General features: G+C 45.0%; 1 non-coding gene and 1 pseudogene across 1 annotated transcript; both read left to right on the top strand.

Annotated features, from left to right (window-relative positions):
• The first annotated feature begins 5,718 nt into the window (after positions 1-5,718).
• On the top strand, positions 5,719-6,389 carry LOC126952192 (uncharacterized; annotated as a pseudogene).
• A 5,552-nt stretch (positions 6,390-11,941) lies between these two features.
• On the top strand, positions 11,942-12,105 carry LOC126944163 (U1 spliceosomal RNA). The gene has a single exon (XR_007721966.1). It is a non-coding gene; the product is annotated as a U1 spliceosomal RNA (small nuclear RNA).
• The last annotated feature ends 3,502 nt before the right edge of the window (positions 12,106-15,607 follow it).

The raw sequence follows: 15,607 nt of genomic DNA, 5'->3' as shown, positions 1-15,607 counted from the left end.
CAGTAGTAGGGGACTGTATTCGCAATTTCCTCTGATCCTTCATGGTATGAATAATAGCATTTTTTTTGTTCCTTTGTTTGTTTGTTTGTTTGTTTCGCCTATAGTCGCAGGCTCGGTCTCAGTGATTGTATGGTGTGGTCAGCTGTTTTTGTTTTTGTGAGACCTTGTTTTCTTGTCTACTGTCCTTGGACAGATGTCTGCAGTCACTTGTTTCCTCGGAAGGCAAATTTCAGTCTCTGTGGGGGAGGTCTCTCATATTAGCTGCAGTGGTACTTGTCAGGCAGAGCTCAGGGATCTAGGCTTCCCTGCTTTGTAGATTGCTGAATGGTCCCCAAGGCCTATTGGCTTTTAACACCATTTGAAAACCTTAGTGTTTTTCCCCTGTCCCTAGAGTCGCCTCTTACACAGCCTCTTCTTTATGTTTGTCTTTTTCCCTGAGACCGAGTCTCATTGTATCTGGTGGCATCTTTGTTCAAGCAATCCTCCCGTCTGAGCCTCTGGAGTAGCACAGGCATGAGTCACCACAGCCGGCTAATTTCTGTTCTTGTTTTTGTTGTTGTTGTGGTTGTTTTGTTTTTTTTAAGAGTTGAAGTTTTGCCATGTTGCCCAGGTTGGTCTCCAACTCCTGGACTCAAGTGATCCACCCTGCCTTGGCCTTCTAAACTGCTGGGATTACAGGTGTGATCCATCACACCTGCCAGCCCTGCTTTTCACTATAGCATTCCTGGGAGTTTGTAGGATTTCTGTGCTGGGGGGAACGTGTACTCAGCTCATAGAGCCAAGTAGAAATTGTACTTGGAACTGGTGCCGTTGGGTTGTAGACATAACATGCTTGCTCTTTGTATGGGAAGGGCTTTGCTGGTGTCCTGGTGCCCTTTGCAAGGCATCGAGGCCTGCAGGTCAGAACAGCAGTCTCACCTATGTGTTTGTGTAATACGAAACAATTCTCCCTGGAATATAAGATGAGAGGTCTTGTGAGGTTCCTACAAGTAAGACGACAAATTTCCCTGCAGTTGGTATTGACAAAATTCAAAATTAATAATAACAGCCCAACCTCTTGGATGACAAATCCAATGAGGCAAGCTGCGCTGCTTGCCTCAGCTCCTCCATGCAGGTGCAGCCCTCAATTCCCTCCACACAGGTCATTTCCTCCCTGCTTTCTCCAAAAGAGGGAGACAGTGGTTCTGCAGGACCACAGGGCTCAAGGCCTTCCAGGGCCAAAAATCTCAGAACAAGTTGCCCCGTCCTGCCTGTACCTCACCACTGACCTAGAAATGGCCTTTGCTAGGAGCAAAGTAGGGGGAAATGGTCACTGGAGCTGGGGCCTGGGTACTGGGCCAGGTTGCCCTGCAGGAGGGGAAGTACTCAGGGTTAGAGGGGGCCAAGCACCAAGACCTTAAAAGGTCCAAAAGGACTCAGAGAGATGCAGAAACTGAGACAGGGGTCCTCTTTCAAGGAAAGAGACTTTCGAGGAAGACCCCAGGGCTCTGAACCAAAATCCAGATTTTTCCCCATCTGCAACTTAATTCCACCTTAGTTGGTGCAACTTCATCCTTCCCCTATGCTCAGGACAAAAAACAGTTTTTCTATAGGCTGTTCGTTCTCTGGCCCCATACATCCTATTGGTCAGAAAATTATGTTTCTTCTTCGGTTAACTGCAGACTTTGGTCTGCACAATCTTTTTCTTTCTTGGTCTGGAAACCACCCTATAGTCCCGTATGTAGCATTTTTGGATAAACCTAGAAATGGACCCTTCTGGTCTTAAAGCATGAAACTTAATATTTGTTTTATCTGAGTTCTGTCATCAGGAAATGATCTTCAGGCCTCTCAAAAAAGCTATCAAGGAACTGAAATTCATCCAGACAATGAGATGCTGGGACCCCTCATTGGTCATGGTTGCTTCCTTGCTCCTCTCTAGTTCCTGTTTTCTTACACATTGTTACATTTCTTCCCTGCCATCTAAACCTCTGGTTTTGGTTGGTCAGGGAGATAGATTTGAGACTGAGTTCTCATCTCCCCCACTGCAGCACCCTATTAAAGCTCCTTCCTTGGCAATAATCATCTTGGTGATTGGCTTTTTGTACGGCAAGCAGCAGGAATCCCAGATCTCTGAATTTTGGCAAAGGAGTCTCCTGAAAGAGGGGGTGGATTCTACTGACCAACATCAAAACGATCAGACATCTAAAAGCCTTAATCTCAGGGTCAGACTTTGGGTCACCCTTGAGCCTTTTCCTTGGGTCTACCCATTAAAATCAGCCTAGCCAGGCCTGTCTTCAAGGTCCAGGGGTAGGGTCAGGTCTTCCCGATGCTTCTTGACGCTTCTCTCACCGGGTCGGCAGCCACCCTGTCCTTCGCTGTGACCTGCAGAGAAGCTTCAGGGGATGTTTATTCAATTGGCTAGGAGCCCACGAGGCACAGGTACATGGTGACTCTGTGGTTCCCACTGCACCCGCCACCCTCCTTGGTCCTCTCACTGTCTCTGGCAGGCAATAATGTTCTGGGTGAGCTTGGGCGCTGAAGACACACAGACAGGGAGGGTAAGGAAGGGCACCTGTCCCTTAGGTCCTGCACATTAGGGATTCAAAAAAGGTCTTGAAGAAACAGAAAGGGAGTGTTGGGAGTAGATCAAAGGGAAAGAAAGAAATCCTAGGAGATTTCCCATCTGAAGGCACCATGAAGAGAAAGGCCGCCTCCTCTGGGCCGCGTCCTCCCGTTGCAGGTGAACCGAGTTCCGGTCTCCATTGGAGACCAAAGCAGATAACTTTGCCTGACTCCTAGTGAGGAAGCCACGCTTTGTCCTCCCCTGTTTAGCACTTGATCCTGTAGCACTTGATTGTCTCTCCTGGACTTTCTATGGATTCCAGGGATGCAACTGAGAAGTTTGTTTTTAATGCACTTTTACTTGAAGTAAGAGTATTTTAGGCCCGGTGCGGTGGCTCACGCCTGTAATCCCAACACTTTGGGAGGCCGAGGTGGGACAGATTACTTTTTTTTTTTTTTTTTTTTTTTTTTTTTTTTTTTTTTGAGACGGAGTCTTGCTCTGTCGCCCAGGTCAGAAGTTTGAGACCCGGATCTCAGCTCACTGCAAGCATCCCGGTGAATTCTCCCTCAGTCTCTGGGACTACAAAAGTTTTTTGTATTTTTAAAAACCGTGTTCAGGATGGGACCTCGTGATCCGCCCGCCTGTGCTGGCAGCAGCGCCCGCCAAGGGACAGATTACTTAAGGTCAGAAGTTCTGGCCAACATGGTGAAACTCCGTCTCTAAAAAGTTGCTGAGGCTGTGTTGGCGCAGGCAGTCTGAGCTAATCGAGGCTGAGGAACATGGGAAGTGGAAGTTGCAGTGAGCTGATCTTGAAAAAAAAAAGTATTATAGAATCTTTTGGCAAAGGAAATGAATTCTGACAGGTTTTGCACTTAAGACATTCAGGCGTGAGGAAAACAAGAGAACCACTATGCTAGGGATGCTAGGGAAAGCAAATGCTGTTGAGAATGTCTCACAAACACAAATTACATGTCAGCAGATAGGTTTTACCCTCAGGTTGGGCACATTTTATTTTAAATGCACTGTTGGTGGAACTTAAGATGAATCTAGGACATTCACGATGTATGTGTGTATGTGTATGTGTATATATATATACACACACACATATGACAGACAGACAGATAGGGTCTTGCTACCTTGCCCACACTAGTCTCCAACTCAGGGCCTAAAGCCATCCTCCTGTCTCCCCCTCCCAAAAGTGCTGGGACTTCCAAAGCCTCCCAAAGTGCTAGGACTACAGGCGTGCATCATTTTGTCCAGCCCATTTTAATGTTTTTAATTTAAGTACACATTCCAAAAATTATATAACAAGTACAGGAAGCCCACTTTATGCCAGTTTTACAAAAACAAAGTGGCAACATCCTAAAGTACTGAAAAAACTAAAAGTTTTCCTAGAATTCTATGACAAAATGAACTCTTTCAAGAATGTGACTGAAATAAGGACATTTAAAGACATACAAAAAATGAGAGAATTCGAGCCGGGCGCGGAGGCTCATGCCTGTAATCCCAGCACTTTGGGAGGCTGAGGCAGGCGGATCACGAGGTCAGGAGTTCGAGACCAGCCTGGCCAACCCAGCCAGGCCAATGTGGTGAAACCCTGTCTCTACTAAAGATACAAAAAATTAGCCACGCTTGGTGGGGTGCACCTGTAATCCCAGCTACTCAGGAGGCTGAGGCAGGAGAATCACTTGAACTCGGGAGGTAGAGGTTGCAGTGAGCCGAGATTGAGCTATTGTACTCCAACCTGGGCGACAGGGCGAGACTCCCTCTCAAAAAAAACAAAACAAAACAAAACAAAACGGAAAGAAATAATTCAGCAACCCACACTGCAATAAATGCAAAAGGAGTCCTCCAGGCCTAAGGATAAGGATACCAGACAGAAATCTGGATCTACACAAAGAAATGGAGACTACTGGAAATTGGTATGTACATAGTTAAATATATATGTTATTATTATTTAAATGTTTTAAAATAATTTGACTGATTAAACAAAAGCAATAATAATGGATTCTGGGGTTTATAACATGTGTAAAATCAAATTACATGACAACACTAGCATAATGGCCAGAAGGGGAGGTAGAATGTCACTTGATGGCACCGATGAAGATGTATTCTGGAAACCCTAAAGCCATCACTGAAAAGCAAAAGCAGCGAAAGAAGTCGAGAGCGGTGGACCAGAAGACAGAAAGAATTACAGCTAATAAACCAACAAAGGAAAGAAAATAGAATGATATAAAAACCATGTAATCACTATGCTGGAACAACTGCTCTCCAGGCCTCTACCCTATAAAATACACCAGTGGCCAATGAGAAGTGTACAAGAATGACGACTGCAGCATTATTTGTAATCATAAAATAACAGAGCCAATGTCCTTTCAAAGATATAGGAAAAGGGTTTTATTTATTTAACAAACACACACAATTGTACAAACACGGGAAGCAAGTCCTTTTGCCAAGAGGAACACAGAGGGTCATGATGATGCTACTCCTCCAGGGATTTCAGGGTTCTCAGAAGCCTAGTTTTCTGTCTAGTTCTTCTGGAAGATGTTATTCTTGGGGAGTTATAGGTCCTCGCGTTTGGAGCTCTTTCATGTTCTCTCTGAATTTTCCCCAGTTCCTCCCCATTCTGCTTCAACAACAACAACAACAACAATAACAACAACAACAACAACAAAACAATTCTCACCTCCAGAAGATCCAGCCTGTGCCTCTGCACGAGCCTTTCAGGAGGTCTGGATGTCTGTTCCACCGCTCTCAGCTTCTTTCCCTGCTTTTGCTTTTCCCCTCCCCCGCTCCTACCCTCCTGCCCCACAGCCCGGCCACCGCCCATCTGAGTCCCTGCGGCTTCACCGCAGAAGGTGCACTGGAGGCCCTGCCCGTTGCCCTTCCCGGGGGATGCCTAGAAATCAACGTGAATAAAAGCTTTGAAAAAAGAACTTCCCTATGGAAAAAAATCTTATGATTCCTATTCTTGGGGTTCTTCAAGGGACTAAAAGGTAAAGGCGACGATGGCCCCGGAGGTCGAGGCTGCAATGAACCATGTTTGCACCACTGCACTCCAGACCAAGCGAGACGCTGTCTCAAATAAAAAATAATAAAAATAAATAAAATAAAAAATTAAAAAATTAAAAAAAATCAAAACTTCCCCATGGTAAAATATTTCATGATTTCCATTTTCAGGGCTCTTCAAAGGACTAAAAGCTAAAGGTGACGATGGATTCATTCAAGTCCTAGTCGTGCGCCGTGGTGAGGGCCAGACCCTGCTCCCCGTGAGGGGTCCCACGAGCCACGCTCACCACGATCCCTGCCCCGGTGGAGCCCCCCGTGCGGGACACAGGATCCGAAGATGGCAGCGGAAGTTCCGCAGCGGCCTCCAAAGTGACTGGGCAGGGTGGGCACAGGCTTGCTGACTAAGTGAAGGCGGCACAAAGAATGGGAAGAGCCATCCCGAGAGCCCACAGGGCGTTCAGCGTCTCTTGGGCCCCCAGGCGGCTCAGGTCCGGGTCGCGGAGCTCAGGTCCGGGTCGCGGGCCAGGGCTTTTCCAGGGGCTTCTGAAGCAGGCGAGGGGCAAGGTCGTCCTGGTTCCAGAATTTCCCAACCTGCGGGTCTCCGACGAGACCAACACGATTCACCGCTCTAATCTCTCCAGTTTTCCAAGGCCTTGCACAGTTGTACGTCTGGTGGGCTCTGAGGATGGGAGGGTTGGGGAGTGTATGGGAGGGTTGGGGAGTGTATGGGAGGGTTGGGGAGTGTTTGGTGAGTGCACCCTTCCTATAGCGCCCTGAAGGAGGTAAAACTACGTGTCTCTGTGGCACAATCGGTTAGCGCGTTCTGCTGTTAATCTAAAGGTTGGTAGTTAGAGCCCACTGAGGGACGCCTGCTTCAGGTTGTTTGTTTGTTTGTTTCCTGAGACAGAGTCTTGCTCTGTCACGAGGCTGGAGTGCAGGGGTGTAATCATGGTTCACTGCAGCCTCAACCTTCCCAGGCTCAGGTGATCCTCCCACCTCAGCCTCCTGAGTAGCTGGGACTACTAGCATAGACCTCCATGCCTGGCTAAATTTTGTATTTTTTGTACCGACCGAGTTTCGTCATGTTGCCTAGGGTGCTGTCCAACTCCTGAGCTCAAGTGATCCTCCGGCCTCCGCCTCCCAAAGTGTTGATATTACAGGCATGAGCCACTGTGCCCAGCCTGTAATTGTTTCCTGTGGTGACCAAGTCACATTGGTCTGGAGAAGACAGGTCACAGTGACCTCTTTGATAGCTTTCTATCAAGTTGCTTATCCAAAGGTAGCAAAATCACAATAGTCCCAGTCATTTTTTTCTCTTCCCCTTTCCTCTTTTCTTTATAAATCTTGATTTTACTTTTATTTGATGAAAACAATCTAATGCTAGTTTCCCTTCTATATTAATAGAGAATGAGCATGTAGATAAGTGTCTCTATATTATTCCTCGACTGATTTCTTTCAGGGGCTATGTCCATAAAAATTAATCCATCTGAGACCCATCATTGGAGCCAACAGAATCCTGCACCTAACAGGCCCCTGGTGCAGACCTGGATCGTTAGAGATATTGGCTCTTGTTCCCTCGGTTCTTGCTTTCATGAGCAGAAGTTGAGCTCTTTTGCTTTTATATACTAAGTATGGTCACTGGGCAAGTCCTTCCTCTCTCTATCTCCCTCTCTCTCTTTCTCGCATCATTGTTTTCTGCCATCAGTGGCATCAGTGTGCATTTCTGGTTTTGATGTTATTAAGTGAATTTCTGAGGACAATCTCTATTGGGTGTTGTTTGACAAGGATCCATTCCCTGTTTGGTGATACATGACAGCGGATCTAGTCTGTGAGTCTCTTTTGATTGTCTATTCATTGTCCTGAGGATAATGGTATTTCTTGATATTTGAGACTGCAGCAATGAGAAGTTGCTCATATCTTGTCTTTCCAATGTTTGGTAACAATTTTTTGGGCCCAATAGCTGTCAATACCTGCAAGAGTGGCATCTCTATTACAAGGATGGTCTTACTACTCAATGTTCCCCTCCCACCTAACTTCATTCCATAGGAGTTCTTGGCTTTAACAAATTACTATACTAAAATAAATCTTAGTACAGAAAGAAAACTACGTCTGTGGCATGTAAGGAGCACTTTTCTTTGATTCGTATACTCAGGTTTCTACCAGCTAAAAAACTCTAACCAGCTGAAATACATGTCCTTTAAGGATTAAGTTTAAGTCACACTGCAGAAAGGAGAAAAGAGATTTTCTCTTTATACACTTATAATCACAAATAAGCAATGGAGTCAGCAATATAAGCACTTCTTACAAGTATACAAATCAAATTTTTTTTGCTTAAGACAGAGTTGCGCTCTGTCACCAAGGCTGGAGTGCAGTGACATGATTTTGGCTCACTGCAGCCTTGGTCTCCCAGGTTCAAGTGATTCGTGTGCATCAGCCTCCTGAGTAGCTGGGATTACAGGCATGTGACACCATGCCTGGCTAATTTTTGTATTTTTAGTAGAGATGGGGTTTCACCATGTTGGCCAGGCTGGTCTCGGACTCCTGAACTCAAAAGATCTGCCCACGTTGGCCTCCCAAAGTGCTAGGATTACATGCTTAAGCCACTGCATGTGGCCACAAATCAAATTTAATAATCTCCAGAACATCAAAGAAGCTGAGTTCTTAATGAAAACGGATGAAAAGAAATGATTTACTCACTTTTATATGCTCTGGAAAGAGAACGCCCTGCCAGACTCAAAAGGGTATCACAGAATCACTCAGATTTTCAACAGTGAGTGTTTTCCAAGGATCTAATGATGTTCATTTCTTCAGTTTGTTTCTCTCACTGATAAGCATTGTTAATAGATACCACTGCATCTGTTTTCACCCTAAATGATGTTACTTAACACAGTTATTTGCTTTTGAATGCCCCCTAGATTGGTGGAAAGAAATTTTCTGATTTATAAATATATTTTCTTATGAAACCAATTGGCATACTCTTCCAGTGGAGTGAATAGATAAATTAAGTCTCTAAAACTTTAAAGAGATTACTGCCCCAATTATCTTAAGTAATATATGTAATAATTACGTATATAAAATTAAAATGTGAAAATTAAGCAGGGTGTGGTGGTTCACACTTGTAATCTTAGCACTTCAGGCAGCTGAGCAGAGAAGGATTGAAGCCAGGAGTTCGATACCAGCCTGGGCAACATGGTGAGACCCCTGTCTCTACAAATTTTAAAAAATGAGCTAATTTAAAAAAACTAGCCAGCACAGTGGTTCACGTCTGTAGTCCCAGCTGCTTGGGAGGCTGAGGCAGGAGGATTGCTTGAGCCCAGGAGATCCAGGCTGCAGTGAACTATCATTGCACTCCAGCCTGGGTGACAGAGTAAGACTTCAACTCAAAATAAAATAAAATAAAATAAAATAAAGAATAATTTCTTGACTTTTTTTTTCTTTTTCTTGCACTGCCAGGCTGGTTGACTCACACCTGTAATCCCAGAAAATCAGGAAGCTGAGGTGGGAGGATTGCTTTAGGCAAGGAGTTGGAGACCAGCCTCAGCAACAGGGCAAGATGCCATCTCTAAAAAATTGCTTGAACCTGGGAGGCGGAGGTTGCAGTGAGCCGAGATTGTGCCACTGCACTCCAGCCTGGGCAACAGAGCGAGACTCTGGCAAAAAAAAAAAAAAAAAAAAAAAAGCATAAGTGGGAGCTCCCAAGCAGGAGAGGGGTCTCTGGAAGGATAAAGGGAACAAGTTTCTTCCAGAAATACGCTTATGATATGGGCCCAATGATACAGTGATCCACCCCTTTGGCTTCTATACCCTTTTTTACACTACTTCATAAGCTGACTTACTAGAATTCAGATAAAATGTTAGCAGGGGGAAAGCAACGGTATTGAAAATCATTGCCTATGATTGCAGAAAAGAAAAGGTTTATTCTTGCGGTACTGTTTGTCCAATCACCAATCAATGATATTTCTGTAAACCAATGAGAATTCCTGACAGGCAGCTTTCTATCAGCCCACTGTCTGTCCCCGCCTTTGACTTTTAAAAACCTGCTTGTGGGCCGGGCGTGGTGGCTCACGCCTGTAATCTCAGCACTTTGGGAGGCCGAGGCGGGCGGATCATGAGGTCAGGAGATCGAGACCATCGTGGCTAACACGGTGAAACCCAGTTTATACGAAAAAATACAAAAAAAAAAATTAGCCGGGCGTGGTGGCGGGCGCCTGTAGTCCCAGATACTCGAGAGGCTGAGGCAGGAGAATGGCGAGAACCCGGGAGGCGGAGCTTGCAGTGAGCAGAGTTCGCTCCATTGCACTCCAGCCTGAGCGACAGAGCGAGACTCCGTCTCAAAATAATGATAATAATAATAATAATACAAATAAAAAATAAAAACCTGCTTGTGACAAAGGCCATAGGGAGCTCAGAGCTAAAGTTCCTTGGGTGTGAGTCGTCCAGGCAGCTGTCTTCATGTTGGCTCAAGTACACTCTAAATTATATTTTGTGCTTCAGCCTCCTTCTTTTAGGTCAACATGTTCAACAACAGCAGAATAAATAAATTAATGTGTATTCATACAAAGAAATACACATAGAAACAACCATGTGAATAACATGAAAAATTCATAGACATAAGACTGAGTGACAGAAGTCAAACCTATGCCCCTGCTTCTGAAACCGCCTTTGCAAAAATTACAACTGGGACAATTATCACAGCGAAAGAGATCTGACCTGACGCCATCTTGTTTCTAACGTCCAAGCTGTCCTTGTTCATTCCTGGCCACAGGCCGAAATAACTTTAGGAGGAAATTAGTTTATGGTTTAGCTGTGAAAGAAAGATGACAATATCCGTTTCCCAAAGCAAACCCCCTTCCTGCCTGGGGACTAGACTGCCTTTGCAGGACTAACAAATTAGCCATGAGATTAGAAATTATGGTTTAGGAGTTACATTAGCCTCTGGCTGCAAGATTCTAAACCTCCCCAAATTGTTCCTGGAGATCACGTCATTATTGGAAAACCTAAGATGAGTGCTTGAGATATTTTGCCGACCCTGCACTCAGTGGATCAGGTGACATCAGCTAGACTGATAACATGGCTCATCTGGTCTTGTGGCCCCCACGCAGGAACTGACCCAGCACAAGAGGACAGCTTCAGCTCCCTGGGATTTCATCTCTGACCTGACCAATCAGAACTCCCAACTCACCAGCCCCCATCCACCAAATAAAGAGTGCAGCTCTTTATTGCAATTCCCCTGTGTCAAAAAATTGGCTCTGTCTAAGCAGCAGGCAAGGTGTACCTGTTGGGCAGTAACACTACCCCCAAAACCCACTACACACGGAATGACTCAGTTTATAGGAAAGCAAAGGGCAGGAAAAACTTGCCTGATAGATTTGCAGAAATGGGGGTGGAAACCATTAATAAGTCTGTGGAGTATTGTCAGAGTTTGGTGTTGTAGTCTACATATTAAAAGTAATCAGTTAAACACCTTAAATAAAATTTCCCCCAAATATGTTTGCCGAATTTGGATGACTTTGTTTCTGTCTTTGCAGAATATAAAGTGTTAACATGAGGTAAGCGCTAAGGTCTAGAGAAGGCAGTGGAAGAGATGACAAAACGACTCCAGCACCATGCCTGAGTCCAGTGTGCTCTGCTGGGGCAGCACATTTTTGTACATTGCTGTATTTGAAAAAACCCTACAAGATTCATGAAACTGGACAACCGTCTTTATAACACTCCTAGTGATAAAACAAGTAAGGATGGCTGGTTTGCAGTCATCTGAGCAGCCTCTCTAGTTTTATAGATACGGTTTCTCTCTGATATTGAACGACTTCCAATGTCAAGCGGAATGCTGTATCACAAGGATAAACGTTTGTCAAAAGAACCGGTTTTCTTTGTAATCCTAAACTTTCCAGTTTGCGCATTAAAAGTCATTATTTGAAGAAGAGAGCACAGACTCCAGCTGGCGGCCAAAGGGGTCCTTGGCATCACAGGCTAAGAACCTACTTCTTTGGGAGAGAGCAGGGGCGGGGAAGGGAGGGGAAGGAGATAGAGGCAGGCGTCATTTCCTCAGCCGGCTCCGGCAGCGGGTTGGTCGGCTGAGTGGCAGAGAGTGGGACAGAAGAGCAGACGGGGACCGGGAAAGGCGCTGTCGGTGACATCACAGATAGGGCGATTCCTATGTAGATGAGGCAGCGCAGGGGCTGCTGCTTCGCCACGAAGGATTTCTTGTGCTGTGGGAGCAAGTCCAGGACCGCCGGCTGGACGTCATCGTCCCAGCTGTGTGTCAGGGCTAGGAGGACTCGGGATGGCATGGTGGGGGCGGTGGGGGGGGGTGGCATGCGCGTGGCAAGTGACCGTGCTTGTAAAGGGTGAGGCGTATGGGGCTGTGGCAGGGTGGAGGCCTGTAAATTCATACTTACCTGGCAGGGGAGATACCATGATCACGAAGGTGGTTTTCCCAGGGCGAGGCTTATCCATTGCACTCCGGATGTGCTGACCCCTGCGATTTCCCCAAATGTGGGAAACTCGACTGCATAATTTGTGGTAGTGGGGGACTGCGTTCGCGCTTTCCCCTGATTTTTCTGTATTGTAAAAAGCAGAATATAAGCGAAGGAGTGGTTTTGGCTTTTATTGCTTCACTATGAAGTAATATGTCGCCGTCTTTCTCGCTGGAAAGTTATGAAGCCCTTGTGATCACGTTTACTACAAACTAGCGCGAGAGTTGCATAGCTCTTCCTTTTGTACATAAGGCTGCTAGGCTGAGGGAGGCGAATCACCTGAGGTCAGGAGTTTGAAACCAGCTGGGCCAACATGGCGGGCGCCTGTAATCTCAGCTACTCAGGAGGCTGAGGCAGGAGAATCTGTTGAACCCGGGAGGTGGAGGTTGCAGTGAGCTGAGATCGTGCCACTACACTCCAGCCTGGGTGACAGAGCAAGTGATGCTGCTCTTAAAAAAAAAAAAAAAAAAGAAAGAAAGAAAGAAAAAGAAAAAGGCTGGGCACTGTGACTGAAGTCTGTAATCCCAGCACTTTGGGAGGGCAAGGCAGGCGGATCACAAGGTCAAGGGATGGAGACCATCCTGGCCAACATAGTGAAACCCCATCTCTAGTAAAAATACAAAAATTAGCCCATCTGTAGTCCCAGCCACTTGGGAGGCTGAGGCAGGAGAATCACTTGAACCCGGGAGGTGGAGGTTGCAGTGAGCCGAGATCGAGCCACTGCACTCCAGCCTGGGCAACAGAGTAAAAAAAAAAAAACTCCGTCTCAAAAACAACAAAACAAAACAAAACAAAAAAACCCACTGCAAAGCATAATGCATTCTACTTGATTTAATCTATGTTTAGCTTTAGAGGATTCGTTTAGAAAAGTGTCTCTCTAAATGTGATTGAGAGTTCAGGAATTCCTTCATTTCTGTTTCTGTCTCTTTGTCTTCAGTTAAATTCATGCACTATTAAATGGAATATTTGTAAAATAAAAATAGAGCCTAAGCTCAATTTTACAAAAGCATATACATATATACATGTATATATATAAAATATATAGCTCCCATATATATGTATATATAACATATAGTTCATATATATCTTTATTGTTCTGTTTTTTTCTTTTGTGGGGGCGTGGGGGGGGGACAGTCTAGTTAAAATATGTATTCTCTCTGTAGATATACCAGAAGAATATGACTCGATCAGTGTTGCCCTGATGTTAACAAAAGTTATTTTGAACTTAGGATGATCAGAAATTTTACATATCTGTACTTTTTATGTATTGCTGGTATGGTTTATGCTAAGCATGTATTTTTTTTAAAAAAATGAGAGTAACTTTAAAATGATTTGGAAGAAAAAATATGTACATGTGAACAGTACTTAATTCCAGCTGGTGGGAATATGGATGACTCATTATCTTCTTCTTTCTGTATCTTTTATATTTTTAAATGGAAAAACTCAATGACCTGGAATTGAAAGAAACAATCTGGAAGGGGTGTAGGGCAGGTGAGAGGAAAATGCAAGGAAAGGACAAACCCAGTTCTTGCAGGACCGTGTTTAAGTTGAAGGTTTCTGGGGATCAGTTGTTGGGATAAGAAGGATATGGGGGAGGCAGGAGAATCATGAAAATATTTGGGACAGTGTATTGCCTGTCATATCATTCCTCCTCCTTTTGTGTTTCTTCAAAAGAAATATACAGACTTATATTTCTTTTCAAGCATATGTACCATTTGTGTTTCTCTTTTATTAATGTAACTGGTGAGTTTATCTTGCTGGTTGCCCAGAAAAGCCAATGGAGCTGAGAACAGCAAGCTTTCTGCAATAGAGAAAGAATCTAATAAATACAGAGACAGCTAAGTGACCAGGACAGAGGTTTATTGTTACTCAAATCTGTCTCCCCCCAAAATCAGAGGGTACTTTTTTTTTTTTTTTTTTTTTTTTTGGATAGTTTGGTGGGCAGGGGGCTAGGGAATGGGGAAAGCTGATTGGTTGGGTTGGGGATGAAAATCACAGGGAGTCATAGCTTATCTTCCTGCACTGAGTCAGTCCCTGAGTGGGGGCCACAGGACCAGATGAGCCAGTTTACCAGTCTGGGTGTGCCAGCTAGTCCATCATAAGGCATAAGGCAGGGTCTGAAAAATACCTTGAACACCAATCTTAGGTTTGACAGTAATGATGTTATCTATAGGCACAACTCCCCAGGGAGCTTAGGAATCTTGTGGCTTCTGGCTTCATGGCTCCTGAGCCATAATTTCCAATCTCCTGTCTAATTCGTTAACTTTGCTAAGGAGGTCTGATCCCCAAGAAACGAAGAAAGGAAGAGATTTGTCTTGGGAAGGTGTATCATCTTTGTTTCAGACTCAGACTTGGGACTAAACTCTGGTATTTAGCCTGGCCTATGTCCAGGAATGGACGACGGAAGCTTGGAGGTTAGAAGCAAGATGCAGTGCTCAGGGTCACTTAGCCAGGGAACAAGGATTTGAAAGCAGGAATTTGAAGTGAAAGCAGCCTGGCTCCAGAAGATGTTCTCAGAACCACTGTGTATGTATTTCTCCTAACAAAAGTGCCCTTGCAAAAATTATGACAGTGAGAAAAACCTGACATAGGAATAGTATGATAGTGAAAGAAATCTGCCCAGAGTGACCCTGGGCAGGTAACTTAAAATCTCTGCATCTTAGTTTTCTCATACTGAAGATGAATATGATGGTGTGACCTTGGCCTGTGGTTAAGGACTAAATAAGTAATCATGTGCACTCATTGACTGTGCCTGACATGTGGCCCTTGGCATATCAGGCAGAGTTGATGATGTGCATATGTTACTTATTTGCATGTTAGCTCTTGTATTTTGCCTGCAACACTGCACAAAGAGCAGATGTGGCCAGGTGCAGGGGCTCATGCCTATAATCCCAGCACTTTGGGAGGTCGAGGTGGGCAGAGCACCTGAGGACAGGAATTCAAGACTAGCTTGGCCATCATGGAGAAACTCTGTGTCTACTAAAAATACAAAAAGTAGCCAGGCATGGCAGTGCACCTGTAATCCCCGTTACTCAGTAGGCTGAGGCAGAAGAATCACTTGAACCCGGGAGGCAGAGGTTGCAGTGAGCTGCACTTGTGCCACTGCACTCCAGCCTGGGTGATAGAGTGAGACTCCATCTCCAAAAAACAAACAAAAAGAGCTGATGTGATGAAAATTTGTTGTATTGAAGTTGCAGCAGTGATACTTTCCAGTGGCGGTGCACCCTCCCAGGGAGACTGCAGCAATCCTCTCACCAGCAGTAACCTCCTGGGCTGGGAGGTCCCAGGAAGGCCCCTCAATCTCCAGCAGGTTTGACCCTCTAGGAGCTTCAGGAAATGAGCTAGAGAAGTATTTCTATCTGGGAGGAACTGGGAGTTCATTAGCTCGTCTATTCAGCTCATCCAAAGGGGAACTATGATTCAATTTCTTGCTTCAAACCTGCCCCAATAAAATTTTTATCATTTTACAGTAGAAGACATTTGCACATGTAAGGGAGGAAATATGGCTTTTCCTAACCCAGCCTAGGTTCACTGCTGAGAACCTTACAGCAAAAGACAAACAAGAGAAGAGAGCATATCT

Source organism: Macaca thibetana, chromosome 1, assembly GCF_024542745.1.
Source record: "Macaca thibetana thibetana isolate TM-01 chromosome 1, ASM2454274v1, whole genome shotgun sequence".
In the NCBI taxonomy this organism is placed as follows: Eukaryota; Metazoa; Chordata; class Mammalia; order Primates; family Cercopithecidae; genus Macaca; species Macaca thibetana.
This window is presented reverse-complemented; position numbering and strand designations above follow the sequence as displayed.